This window comes from Cebus imitator, unplaced genomic scaffold (assembly GCF_001604975.1).
Source record: "Cebus imitator isolate Cc_AM_T3 unplaced genomic scaffold, Cebus_imitator-1.0 Scaffold40, whole genome shotgun sequence".
In the NCBI taxonomy this organism is placed as follows: Eukaryota; Metazoa; Chordata; class Mammalia; order Primates; family Cebidae; genus Cebus; species Cebus imitator.
In genome coordinates this window covers 6790397-6805024 of record NW_016107355.1, presented here as the reverse complement: position 1 = coordinate 6805024, position 14628 = coordinate 6790397, and the positions used below count along the sequence as shown (strand labels likewise).

Sequence of the window (14628 nt, the reverse complement as noted above, 5' to 3'; positions counted from 1 at the left end):
GAAGGAAGGAAGGAAGGAAGGAAGGAAGGAAGGAAGGAAGGCAGGCTCCACTCTGCGTAAATCCAAGCCTTATAAATTATAAATCAATCACTTACTCATTATCAATAAGCATGTATACTTAGTAAACTATCAGATTTAGCCTTTCATTTTCATGAATGATCATACCATTTAACACGACATCATCACACATTCTTTGTTCTGGCTTCTTCTCTGACAGAGGCGTAAGTCCCTCAACTAAACATCAAGGTAGCCCAGGAGTGACCCTGCAAATCGACAGGAACGTTTCTGAGGACTACCTGCATCTGAGCCACCTGGGGGCTGGTAAAAGATGCTGAGTCCTAACCCTCCACCCCAGAAATGCTAATCGAGTATGTAGGAGTAAAGCCCAGGCATCTGCATTCACATGCAGTGGAGAAAATTTTATCATCCAATTCGTAACACCTAGAAAAATGATTAGCCTAAATCAGAAGTTTTTAACTTTGGCAGGCATCTAATCACTTGAGACTTGTTAAAACACAGATTGCTGGGCTCTCAGGTTGCAGAGCTTCTAATTCAGTGCCTCTGAGATAAGACCCAAGAATTTGCTTTTCTTTCAAGTTCCCTGGTGATGCTGATGCTGATGCTGGTCCCAGATCTACACTACGAAAACCACTGATCTAGACGAATAGTCTTTCTTGTGCAAATGCAAAAACAAACATTTTTCAAAATGCATTAATAGGTGTCACATAGAAAGAGTTAAATTAAAGCTATTTCTTTATTGCCTGAGTTCTCACTTCATCATACCAGCGTGCATTATTAATTCCAAGTGGGGATATAGGATGCAGCATTTCCCAAACATATTTTACCATAAAACTCTCTTCTCAAGGATAATCCTGCGAAGCTATTTCAGAAAAGCCTAATAAAGCATTATGACAAGTTAATGCACCCAGGAAACTTGGGTGCTTTATCAGGCTTTTCTGTCCCCAACCAAATCTCATCCTTTGTCCTCACCCCCCAATGCCAATGCCAGGAAATCTAACAACATGGGGGAGAAAGATGCCTTCTGTAGAATTCAAATTGGTATGCCTAACTCACTTGCCAATAAAACTAAATTATAACTAATACTTGGTGTAAGTGAAATCATGTTTTTGCATTTTATGTATTTTAAACACTTTACGAGGGCTAGTAAGAACTGGATTTCAATGATATTAAAATGATAGATTTCATTGATATTGAAAGTACCTTATGGCATTTTGAACTGGATGATAAAAGAAAAAAAGGTAAAAGTACCTTAGTAGTCACTGAAGTATACAAAAATACATAGGTTAAAAAGATTATATCCTGGGCCGAGCACGCGGCCTGAAGACCGCGGGTGACTAGCATGCAGATACCCAGGCTCTTACTTTCTGTCCCTCCACTGACATGGCCCACTGGGTGGGGAGAGGGACTTCCAGACCAGCTCGATGCATGGGCACCTCGCTGCTCTTCCTGCTTTCAGTGCACAAACGGGAGCTGGACCTGGTTTTTCTGGATCATAACTATGCCAAGCCTTGGAGTGCCCACCCAGATGCCAGTAGCACCCATGTCACCCGCATGCTCTTGGTCACTCCCCGGCGGCAGCACGAAAGTACCATATGATTATTAAATACCTGTGAAGTATGTGTGGCCCGGTCCTATTTCCTCACCCGTTTACAGGGAATCAGACATCCCAATAGATGTGGAGACTGTCACGTCAACCCCTGTGCCGCTCTATGACAATCAAAAGGCACGCAGCGTGATGAATGAGTGTGAACGGCATGTCATCTTCGCCAGGACTGATGCAGATGCCCCTCCCCCACCAGAGACTGTGAGGAGCATGTCAACAGGACTGGCTGGACAATGGCCCAGAACAAGCTATTCAACAAGATCCTCAAAGCCCTGCAGTCTGACCGGCTTGCCCACTTGGCCAGTGAAGGGGCTTGTAATGAGCCAGTGCTGCGCCATGTTGCTGAGGACAAGTGTGTGAGGAGAGTGCAGCCGGGTCTGGCAAGTGGGAGCTGGGACACCAAGCTGATCCAATGGCTGCACACCACCCTTGTGGAGACCTTGAGTCTGCCCATGCTGCCAGCCTACGTGGATGCTTTGCAGATGCTGAAGGGGAAGATCCCAACTTTGACCAGATGCTCGTGTCATCCAACACGAAGACTGGGGCTGCAGGAGCTGAGGCCTTGCCTCTCCTACTGAAGAGGACCTGGGACCCTGCTGTGAGGGTGCATTCTCATAACAAACCAAGCAAACTCCCTGGCTCCCCACTGATTCTCATCGCTTTCTCTGGTCCCTCCAGCTCTGTTTTCCACTTCATGCCACCACTGATTCTGGCCATCTCAGCTCTCCTGCTTAAGCAAGGTCATCCCTGTAGCCACCCATCTGCTGAACAATGGCAGTGGGGTAGGAGTTCTACAGTGTCTCAAGCATATGACTGGGGCAGTGGGAAGCAAAGTGCTGGAGATTCACAGCCATTTCCCACACAAACCCATTATCTTGATTGGCTGGAATACAGGAGCTTTGGTGGCCTGTCATGTGTCAGTGATGGAGTACATCACTGCACTTGTCTGCCTTGGTTTTCCTCTATTTACCATGGATGGCCCCAGAGGGGAGGTAGATGATCCCCTCCTGGATATGAAGACTCCAGTTCTCTTTGTCATTGTTCAGAATTCCCTTCAGTGTCACCCTGAAGCCATGGAGGACTTTCAGGAGAGGGTTCGAGCTGAGAACAGCTTGGTGGTGGTTAGGGGAGCTGATGACAATCTCAGAATAAGCAAAGCAAAGAAGAAATCAGGATTGACTCAGAGCATGGTGGACAGATGTTTTCAGGATGAGATTGTGGACTTTCTGACTGGAGTGCTCACTCTTGCTGAGGGTCACTTGGGCTCTAAACCTCGGGGTCAGGATGCGGAAAATAAGAAGCCCCATGATGTGGCCTGCAGAGACTTGGCCTTTGAAGTCCCTGAGCAGGGCAGTCGACCTGCCTCCCCAGCTGCCAAGCTGCCCGCCTCACCCTCAGGCTCAGAGGATCTCTCCAGTGTGTCCAGCAGCCCCACGTCCAGTCCCAAGACCAAAGTGACCACAGTGACCTCTGCCCTGAAGTCCGGTCGGATTGAAGCTCTCAGCTGCTGAAGAGACATGTGCAGTGGACAGAAGCTGTGCTGATCCACAAACGAGCTCAAGTTCCTATTTCATCAGAACCAGTGGAGGAAGGAGATAAAGAGGATCTTAGGGTCCAACTGAAGCGACACCTTCCCTTGAGTCCTCTTCCTGGCAGTAAGACCTCCAAGCGACTGAAAATTAAGGTGCCCCTTATCTCCCAAGGGGAGCTGGAGGGCCTTGTGCTCCTTCCCAAGGAAGTGCTCCAGAAGGTGGGAAGCCCATCACCATGACACTGGGGCAGGCTTCAGCAGGGTCCAAGGAGCTCACAGGGCTTCTCACCACAACCAAGTCCAGTGCTTCTGAAGGTGGAGTCTCAGCCAGCCCAGCCCCTTCAGTGGTCTCCGGCAGCGCTGGACCCAGTGCCTTGCACACACTGCAGAGCCACTTAGCGGTCACCTCTCCTGGAAGCTGCCTCCCAGGTGCCACATCAGCCAGCAGCCTCCTCCAAGGCCTCAGCTTCAGCTTACAGGATATCAGCATCAAGACCTCTGGCCTTCCAGGAAATCCCTCCCCAGGACCAGCCCCACAGGCCACCAGTGTGAAGTTGCGTACCCCCATGCAGAGCCTGGGTGCCATCATCACAGGCACCAGCACCATTGTCCGTACCATTCCTGTGGCCACCACTCTCTCCTCCTTGGGTGCCACTCCTGGTGGGAAGCCCACAGCCATCCACCAGCTGCTGACCAATGGGAGCCTCGCTAAGTTGGCAGGCAGCCTCCCTGGCCTGGCTCAGATCTCTACCAAGCATCAGGCTTGAAGGTCCCCACCACCATTTCTCTGACACTTTGTGGCCAGCTGAGCAGGATCACCACGCTGAGCCCCATGGGCTCAGGAGTAGCTCCATCTGAGGAGCCCCTTTCCCAGGTGCTGCTCTCCAGCTCACAGTGCCTGCCTCCAGCACCCTGAAGATGCCATGTGATATGTCCTCCTTACCAAGTTGGTGATGGCTGTCTCGTGGTGTGCCCTGGGCACGTGTGTGGTCCTACTGCGTTGTCCACGTTTCTGGAGACCTCTTTAAGACCGTCATTTTTTCCCCTCTGCCAACTGTCTTCAGAGTTGGGCGGTTGAGTCTTCAGAGAAACCATTAGGTTAGGTGATATGGCACCAGCGAGGGAAACACCATCATCCAGGATCTGCGAATCTGGTTCCTGGGCTCCCCAGCCTCCTCAGCAGATCTGACTGTGCACGGATCAGAGGCACTTCTTCCCCTGCTTAAGCTGTGGTTTGACCCAAGCGTCAGTATTGGCCCGCCTGCTGCATAAGGAAGGTGTTTCCTTTTGGAGGTCTGTGCCACCCTCTGTGCCCAGTTAGGAGGAGACATCCATGTGGTATGGGACTTCTGGGCTTCGGGAGTTAGAATGGAAAGCCCTTTGCTAAAGACTGGAGTCACTGGACTGCCAACTGGTGGTTCAGAGCCAGAAGGGCTTGTTTTGGACATCACTGTTGCCTTCGCTGAGCAGCCATGGGAGAGTGCTCCCCATGCAACTCCACGTTAGAAACCATACCAGATACTGAGTAGCCTGCTGACACATGAAATCTTCCGGTTTTTGTTAGTATCATAATGAAGGCAAAGAGAACTAGGCTGTCATTTTCAGCCTCTTTGACTTACTCTAGATGTTAGGAGCAGTGGTTGCCAGGTGAAACCTGGCCCCTTTGTCTTTTTCACCATGCTTTGGGTAGTTTCTGTATCCAGAGAATCCGCAGATTCAGATAGGCTGAAGAAGAGGAATGGAACAGCAAAGGAAGTGGCTTGAAGGACATGCCAGTAAGCCCTGTGGTTTGGGCTTAGGTCTCTGCTCTGCCACCCAAGGAACTAGTGATTCAGCTGGAGATAAAGAGAAGAATTTGCAGAGTCAGAGAAGAAACCCCAACCCCTGAAAATCCTCTGTCTCCAGTCCCTGGAGGGGAATCAGGGACGACAAGCTAAGGTAGTATCTTGGCCATCCCAGGAAACTTGTGGCATCAGGACGATGAAGGCCATGCTTCAGTGTTTTCGTTTCTATTGCGTGAGACTTTTTGTCTTCCTGCTTAGAAGTGGGAAGATGATCGACAGTGACTCTACTATGCAGGGCTGTTGGTACCAGTGAGCCCCGTAGGGGGCAGTCCCTGGAGGAGTGGTCACAGAAGAGGGAGCTCTGAGCCCCTACTTATCTATTCATAACAACACCTGTGTGCAAAGATAGTTTTAGATTTGCTTTTGAAGCTATCCTCCAGAACAGGCTCCCACACTTAGAATGTTTCAAGTTACGGTAATAAATTAGGCAACCCAAGGGTAACTCTATTCAGTGTCCTTTTCTGTCACAGGAAGGGCTTAAATTAGAGACCGTGGTCCTGACCCACAATACAATATGTGTCTATACCAGGCCACCTGTATTCGATCTGGGAACCTTCCTGGCCAGTCTGAGTGGCAGCCAGAAGGCAGTGCATAGTGTCTAGGAGTCTCAGGCAAGGTAGGTCAGGGTACTGTGGGCAGGAGGGATGTGTGTGATAGGAGAGGGTACCCTAAACACCATACCTTCCCTCCCTGACCTGAAAAGCTGATCTCAACAGGGAGTCACAGAGAATTAGGCTGCGTTTTGCATTAGCTGGTGATTTTCTGAAATTTCTTAAATTCAGGAAGTTTTCAGTAAACTTGAGGAAGGTATGAAGTCTAAGGAGGCATCCAGGAACCAGGGGTTTGATAGCTTTACGGGTAGGATCGTATCACACCAAAAGAGCAGAGGGCAATAAGACTATATGAGCTATGTGAAGCTTTTAGGAATCATTTAAGCCAGACAGAGCCCCAAACAAGCCATTCATGACTTAAGAAAAGTTGTTGGCTCAGTGTATTCTGGGGACAAAGAAAAACTAACAAGCTGACCTGCCTTTATGGGAAATTCTAGTGTGCTTGTAATGGATGACTTCCTTAGGTATGGTCTGTCCACCTTGAAGAACTCCACGACTGAAGAAGGGGAGCTATGAGAACATGGGTTGTTTTACACCTTGGACAGGGCAACAGATGAAGTGGTTGAGGCCTAGAGTCATATTTTCCAGTTCCCTTCACAAACTATATTTTTTGAAATACAAAAGGAAGCTTTACCTATTTCATAGAAGACCTGGAATCCACAACCTCGGAAGGTGGTACTATTGGTAGAAAATGTGGAAGGATCAGGAAGGTCTTAAATTCTTGGATGACAGGCACATGTTGATGCCCTATGGAGATATCCTTGTGCTTTGAGGTCACTGAGGTAGGAAGACCTGCCTACTCTTGGCCCCAGCAGCACTACAGACTTGGGCTGGATGGGTTATAGAGCTGAGCAGCTGTGATGGTTCTGTTCTTACATTAGCAAAAACAATTTAAAACAACAATTAAAAAAGATTATTTCCTACTATACTCTCATAAGGAGATAAAATATATGCATCAATAAGCATGGCAGGAAGCAGATTACAATAAGTATAATAAGACAGTTATGAGCAAAATGTCCTTACATTGGGACCATCTGCATTAATCTTATTTGAGTGCCTTAAAATACTTGATGGTCAACATCCAGCAACTTTGCTTAAAAGAAATACACCGTCTCTGATTCACAAGATTTTTATGTGACTAAATTCTAACTGTCCTCTAATGCAGTGTGAGAAGGACCCTAGTTGACTATGGCAAATCCTATAATGCAGTTCTTCCAAAACTTGCTTTAGGACTCACCTAGGCCACTTACGAAAAATATAGGTTCCCCAGACTCCATGCCGATCAAATAAATGAGAGTCTCCAGTGGAGGAGACTGTAAATTTGTGTTTTTGATAAATGTCCAGCTCCCAGTTTTTATTTTAGCATAAGGGAGACTGAGCTTTCTCTGAAGTGTCTTTAAGGACAGAAATCCAGTCATTCATTCATTCAGTCAAATATTTAGTAACCTCATGCAGCATACAAGAGCAGATTTTTCTTAATCTATATTTTTTAATTTTATTTGCAGCATGACTATGTCATTTTTAGTTGAAAAACTCTTTTTGAGTAAAAATATTTGTTTTATTGGTGCTGTTTTTAGAACACTACCAATACATACCAGAAACCATATCCCCTAACACAATATTCCCTTCTGTGTGATGCTTCTTACGCTACCCTCGGCTGCCTCAAGATAAATCAGAGAATAAATTTCATCAGGATGATTACTAAAGTATATAAAACCATTCTGATCACTGTCTCATACATCCGTAAAATATGAAGCACACGGGATTTAAAATGTAGAAATACATAATACCAAAAGCTGTTTTCTTTAAATTGCTAACTTCCCAACTTTGCAATTTTGGCAACATTTCCCATGTTCTATATTTCTGCCTTCTGCTTTTTCGTGGAAGCAAGTAATGGGTAGAAAGAGAAAAATACTTTGGAAAGCCAGAAAGCAAGGTAAAAACTGATTACTAAAAGGCTTGTTTGATGGTGGTGCTATTTAAAAGGTACAAAATATTATGCTATGACTTGGGGAAGAATTAGAGGTTTGTACTGTTTCTTTCCACTAGTCTAAAATTTCCTACTTCCAACCTGACGTCATCTCTTTCTCCTCCTTACCACTTTTTCTTCCGTGTGTGTGTGTGTGTGTGTGTGTGTGTGTGTGTGCAGACAGAGAGTGAGAGAGAAAGATACAATGCAGTAGAAAATCAGAGAAAGAGAGCAGGATGAAGAAAGAGAAAAGAGGCCGGGCATGGTGGCTCACACCTGTGATTCCAGCTTTGGGAGGCCAAGGCAGCAGATCACAAGGTCAGGAGTTCGAGACCAGTCTAACCAACATAGTGAGACCCCATCTCTACTAAAAATACAAACAATTAGCCGGGTGTGGTGGTGTGTGCCTGTAATCTCAGCTACTCAGGAGACTGAGGCAGAAGAATCATGCGAACCTGGGAGGCAGAGGTTGCAGTGAGCCGGGATCACGCCATTGCACTTCATCCAGGCAACAGTGCAAGACTCTGTCTCAAAATAAAAAAAGAAAAGAGAGAGAAAAAAAGAAAGAGAGAAGAGAAGGTTAAACTGTATCACTTGGTTCTGCTGGACTGAAATGTAACCAAGGCCACATAGAGCATGCCCCTTGAAAGAAGAGGGCAAGAGAGCCATGGTGAGGACAAAGCATTAGGAAATGGCACACAGCCCTGGTTTTAAGCATGGCATTATCTATTAATCATAAAAATTCAGCAAATTTAAGTTTTCCATTTGTAAAAGTTTAGGATCTGCTAAAGAAGCAGAGTGAAAGAAAATCAGCATCTATGGCAGTCACTCAGCCACATCTCATGGATTTCATAGCAGCAGTGAAACACTACCCACACAACAGCCCTGTGTTCTGGGATGCTGTCACCTCACCTAATTTCCATCACTGATCCTGAGGTAGACAGATGTGGCAAGAACAGGAAGACGAACGTGGTACACAGTGAAGTGAGGCCCTGGTAGCCTGCAAGGTCGACTCCTTCAGACCTTCACAAGTCCACTTCTCACTCACTTTCTGCAGATATGCACGAAAACTGTTTATAAGAATACTCAATGCCTCAAAATACTTGGAGCCAAATAACCTACCTACTTACATGCTTTATTTGTAACATCTATAAACATACAATCACTCATAACACTACTGTGTTTTTGGTAAATTGCTTTCAGTAATACCTTAATGACTTGCAATAGTTTCATTGATTTCATAAATAAAAATAATGTGAATTGAAATTCTAGTTCATAACAACTCTGGTTATTTAAATAAACTTTTGTATAATTCACACAATTCTGATATAAGAGCCTCAACAGAAATGAAACAGACAACAGAATGATAAGCAGCAAATAGTAATAGCTAAATACCTAAAGCTGATGTCCCACAAAAGGTGAAGTTCTATAGATGGAATGTAAACTAATTAAGTAATGTCTTTGGCCTAGAAAAGAAATACAATAATAGTTTGTTATTTTTGTTATTTGGTTATTTTTAATAAATCTGTTTCTTAGTCAAGTCACCTAATCTTCTTTAGTATCAATTTTTCTATCTGCGTTTCTGCTTACATATATCTGTAAGTAGAGATGGTGATAATGACCAAATACAGTTATCATGAGGATAAAATAGAGTACCTTGCACAACATAATGGGTACTTGCTAAATATGACTTCTTTCAGCACTAAATGCTAATATTCAACTTATCTGTTAAAAGGGAGAAATGAAAATCTCAAAGAATTCTCCTTATATAAAGATATGAAAGGGCCGGGCGTGGTGGCTTACGCCTGTAATCCCAGCACTTTGGGAGGCCGAGGCGGGTGGATCACGAGGTCAAGAGATCGAGACCATCCTGGTCAACATGGTGAAACCCCGTCTCTACTAAAAATACAAAAAATCAGCTGGGCATGGTGGCGCGTGCCTGTAGTCCCAGCTACTCAGGAGGCTGAGGCAGGAGAATTGCCTGAACCCAGGAGGCGGAGGTTGCGGTGAGCCAAGATCGCGCCATTGCACTCCAGCCTGGGTAACAAGAGCGAAACTCCGTCTCAAAAAAAAAGATATGAAATAAGTTTACCAGAGTAAACTTGCCAAAAGGTCAAAAAACTCTGCCAAACCAGGAAAGGAAGATAATCCAATGCCATAGATTTCCAAAATTTGAAAACCTGACAGCCAAGAAAACAAATGGTGATTCCAGAGCCCAGTAGAACAGAACATTTTGTAAGGCTCCTGACACTATCCCCAGAACCCACGTGACATTTTTTTAAGTGCAACCACAAAATTAAACTACACTGAATTTATGGGTTCAAAAGAAATGCACTGCTTTGTGAGATTCCACTTCAGCTCCCCTAATTAACTAAACGTCTAATCATTTTTACGCCATACTTTAATCAAATGATTCAATCATCCTCCCCTTATCTATCACTGTTAAATGGAAAAAAACAGAAACTACTCTAGGTATATTAAACAGAAATTAGATAAGCAGAAAATCCTAAGAGGGGTTGGAAGAGTGGGCGTAAACAAGGCCTACATCTGTGCTGTTGGATCATCATGGCTACAACTCAGAGCAGAGACAACTGCTGCTCCCGCCCCCAACACAACTGCCTCTCGACACCCACAAAGCTGGCAGTACCTGAAATGCCCTTCCACAATTGCTCCTATGTCTTTGTTTTAGACAGAGCCACAGGAAAATGACCTTATACTTCTCTTCTACTTATACTTCTCTTCTACTTACCAAGATACATGTGAGTGCATCCCAAATCCTGGCTATATAGGAGGTGTGAAATGTTGTCTGAAACTTTTCAGTCTCTGCTGCGCGGGAAAACACCAATGCAGTTGGGTAAATCTACAGCATATTTCACAACAGTTTCCTTGCAATGGTATAATACAATGCTGGCCCTCATGATCAATTTCGCTTAGCCTAGGCCAGCATTGTGTTCAAATTTCAGTCGACAATCTAGCAAGCTACCACTTGAGCTAACACACGGAATCCAGAAACTCCAGGAGGACGCTATTAGTCTGTTTTCATGCGGCTATGAAGAAATACACGAGACTGGGTTATTGATGAAGAAAAGAAGTTTAATTGACTCACAGTTCCACATGGCGGGGGAGGACTCAGGAAGCTTATAATCATGGCCAAAGGCACCTCTTCACAGAGCAGCAGGAGAGACAATGAGTGCCAAGCAAAGGGCGAAGCCCCTCGTAAAACCATCAGATCTCATGAAAACTCACTCACTAGCAGAAGGATAACATGGAGGAACACACCCCCACAATTCATTTATCTCAACCTGGTCCCAGCCTTGACATATGGGTATTATTATAATTCAAGGTGAGATTTGAGTGGTAACAAAGAGCCAAACCATATCAGATACCCAGATCAATCAGCTTTGCCCAACCTAAAGCTATATTTCTACTTCCTGGTCTAACGCTTGTAGAAACCATTCCCATGCAAAGTCCTTGGGTATCTGCTTAACATAGCAAAATCTTTTGGCATGTCAGTCTTCTCTTTCTAAGTTCAATTTGTGTTCTGCAGCATGCTGGGCTCTGACTCCAGTTATAATAGGCAGAGAAGCAAAGAAGCCTGGTAATGAAAGGGCCTGAGGAGAGTTGGCAACTTATTTACCTCAGGTAAAATAACTCTTGTGTCCTCAAATAAACTACAACCAACCTCATCAGACAGGGAAAGAGAGCTGCTTTTGCTTGCAAGGGAGATTTGGTGGGAAGGGGATTTAGAGTGGTCAAATTCAACTGAACACACACAAATGTCCCAGGGTAATTCACAAGGTCTCTTGCCAATCAGTGTTCTAATGTTCACTTAAAAGGTATGACAACCTGAGCATGGTGGCTCACATCTATACTCTCAGCACTTTAAGACGCCAAGGTGGGAGGATCACTTGAGGCCAAGAGTTTGAGACCACCATTAGCAACACAGAGAGACCCCCATCTCTACAAAGATAAACAATTAGCTGGGCATGGTGGTATGCACCTATAGTCCCATCTACTCAGGAGCCTGAGGTGGGAGGATCCCTTGAGCCGGTAGTTTCGGGCTGCAGTGAGCTATGATCACACCACTGCACTCCAACCTATGTAACAGAATGAGACCCTGTCTCTAAAACAACAACAGCAACAAAAGTTTTAATGATATGACAAAATGTGAATTCATTTATACCGTAACTTAACAACCCATAGGATCAGATTCTGTATAATGTAGGGATATATCGGTCCTGATCTAAGGCCACAAGAGATAAAAGATCATCTGAGGTAATTCTATCACCCAGGCTGAAGTACGATGGTGCAATCTCGGCTCACTGCAACCTCCACCTCCCCAGTTCAAGCAATTCTCCCACCTTAGCCTCCTGAGTAGCTGGGACTACAGGCATGCATCACCATGGCTGGCTAATTTTTGTATTTCTAATAGAGATGGGGTTTCTCCACGTTGGCCAGGCTAGTCTTGAAATCCTGACCTCAAGTGATCCGCCTGCCTCAGCCTCCCAAAGTGCTGGGATTACCAGCATGAGCCAGCGTGCCCAGCTGTTTCCTTTCTTTAATTGCTCCAGAGCTATTTTTTTTAGCAACCCCACTTCACAACCCTTGAAATTTCTCATTCTTATCCTAATTTATCATAGCAAGCACTTCACCGGAGCCTAGCCTTCTAAAGGCACATCATTTCAGGAAGCCATAGCAATAATTTAAGTGACTTCTTTTTATCACTATGTACCATTAATTATGAGAGTTCCATGTTCTAATAATAACATGATTGCCATTATCTGTAAAAAGAACCGGAATAGATAACCCATCCAATGTTTCCCTCCTTGAGAGTCTGTTATCTGTAACCCCTTCTGGAAGGAGGAAACAGAAACCACTTTAGATATTTTTAGGAAAAAGAAGCTTAAGAAAAAAATATATTTTATGTAGGAAATATGTGTTTGTAGAATCATTTTAAAGGCTGCAGAAGCAGGAGTCAGAGATGGGGGACACACCACTGTAGTGGCAAGCCCAAGATCAAGAAGCATCTGCTGCCGTCGCCACTGCTACTGCTAATCAACTCTTTACACCCATGAAACTGGAACCCTGAAGCCAGCTGCAGTAACTGCCCCGACTACCACTTGATATCCGTGAGGCTGGTGTGTACAAGCTTCAGGTCTCAAAAGAGTGCATCCAGTTGGTAGAAGCTTATCTATAACAAGAATCCTAGCTGCTTGGGGTCTGGAAAACATATATTTAAGTTACCAACTTTTAAAGAATAAGAAAGTATTCTAAACTGGAGGTAGAATAGAGGAGGAGCAAACATTCACAAAAGCCACAGGAAGTTTTAGTCTCAGGAAGTGTGAGTCTCTATTTGGCTGTATATGGTCAATCTTTCACAACTCCTCCTCCTCCTCTTGTTTCTCTGCCTAACATATCAACTGATGCATGTGTTTAGGGGTTGGGCAGACACCTTGAACTTGTTCCTGGGTGTTTAAGGGCTAGTATTTGCTGGTTTCTAGGGTATTGCCCCTTGTCCACGAAGTTCCTGGTGGCCCGCTACAGTCCCATGCAGAAGTCTGCAGTGGCTCACGCTTAATAATCCCAGCACTTTTCGAGGCCAAAGCAGATAGATCCCTTGAGCCTATGCGTTCAAGACCAGCCTGGGCAACATGGCAAAACCCCATCGCTACAAAAAATGTATATATATATTAGCCAGGTCTGGTGGTGCACACCTGTAATCCCAGCTACACGGGAGGCTGAGGGAAGAGGATCGCTTTAGCCCAAGAGGCAGGGGTTGCAGTGAGCCGAGATCATGCCACTGCACTCCAGCCTTGGTGACAGAGCAAGATGCTATCTCAAAAAAAAATTTTTAATTTTAGAAATCAATGCTAGACTTAATACTAACTTATAGAAATAGGACAAACTTTCATAACTTCACTCTCTGTTGATTTGTTTGGGCATCCTTAGGGAGTCCTGGAAGCATTCAGACAAAAATTTAGAAGGTCTAGAGAAGATCACAGAGAAACCTCTACCAAGGGAATGAAGGCTCGTACCATGTGCAGAGACCTCCAGAGAAACTGCTTCGTCATCCCTGTTCACTAGTCCACTCTGTCACATGCTTGGCTGCATTGTGTCTTATGTTTAACATTAACTAGAAGATCATCAGGAATATTGTGAGAAAAATTGCCTTCCTTTTATCCTACAAATAAAGTTTTCTATTTTTTTAAGTGACATAGGGGTTTACAATATAAATGAGAAAATATATGTATAATCACCCAGAGAATAATCACTTTAGATACCATGGTACCTTTCAAAAAAGAAAAACGAGATCATCCCAGTCATGTTTTCTTTCTTTCTTAAAAGTTAATCAGCCAGGCACAGTGGTTCACACCTATAATCGCAGCTCGCTGGGAGGCCGAGGCAGGCGAATCACCTGAGGTCAGGAGTTCCAGACCACCCTAGCCAACATGGTGAAACTCCATCTCTACTAGAAATACAAAAATTAGCTGGGCGTGGTGGCAGGTTTCTGTAATTCTAGCTACTCAGGAGGCTGAGGCAGGAGAATCACTTGAGCCTGGGATGCAGAGGTTACAGTGAGACAAGATGGTGCCATTGCACTTCAGCCTGTGCTACAAGAGCAAAACTCCATCTCAAAAAATTGAACTAATATAAAATAACATTGAAAAGTTAATCATCATGACCATCTAGCCATGTTTATACCTCTCCAACATAGTTTTAGAGATTGAAGAAGATTTAGGGAAACATAATTATTGTAAAATTCTAAGAACAGTGTGGGGTATTTGGATATGTCAAAAATGCTACTTCTTAAAATGTTTTCAAAGTATTACTTGCTTCAGGGACACATACAGTGTTTGTTAAAAATGAAGAATAGATGGAGCTTGGTGGCTAACGCTTGTAATCCCGACACTCTGGGGGGCTAAGGCAGGTGGATTTGTAGCCAGGAATTCAAGACTAGCCTGGCCAACATAGTGAAACCCTGTCTCTACTAAAAAATACACACACACACACACACACACACACACACACACACACACAAATTAGCCAGA

General features: G+C 44.6%; 1 protein-coding gene and 1 pseudogene across 2 annotated transcripts in view; both read left to right on the top strand.

The window, feature by feature from the left end:
- The window catches only part of RXFP1 (relaxin family peptide receptor 1), a 154821-nt gene that overhangs the window by 65979 nt on the left and 74214 nt on the right, over positions 1-14628 (top strand). The window lies entirely within an intron of this gene.
- Positions 1683-4545, top strand: LOC108302416 (annotated as a pseudogene). Its single transcript, XR_001824333.2, has one exon. The product of XR_001824333.2 is annotated as a KAT8 regulatory NSL complex subunit 3-like (transcript).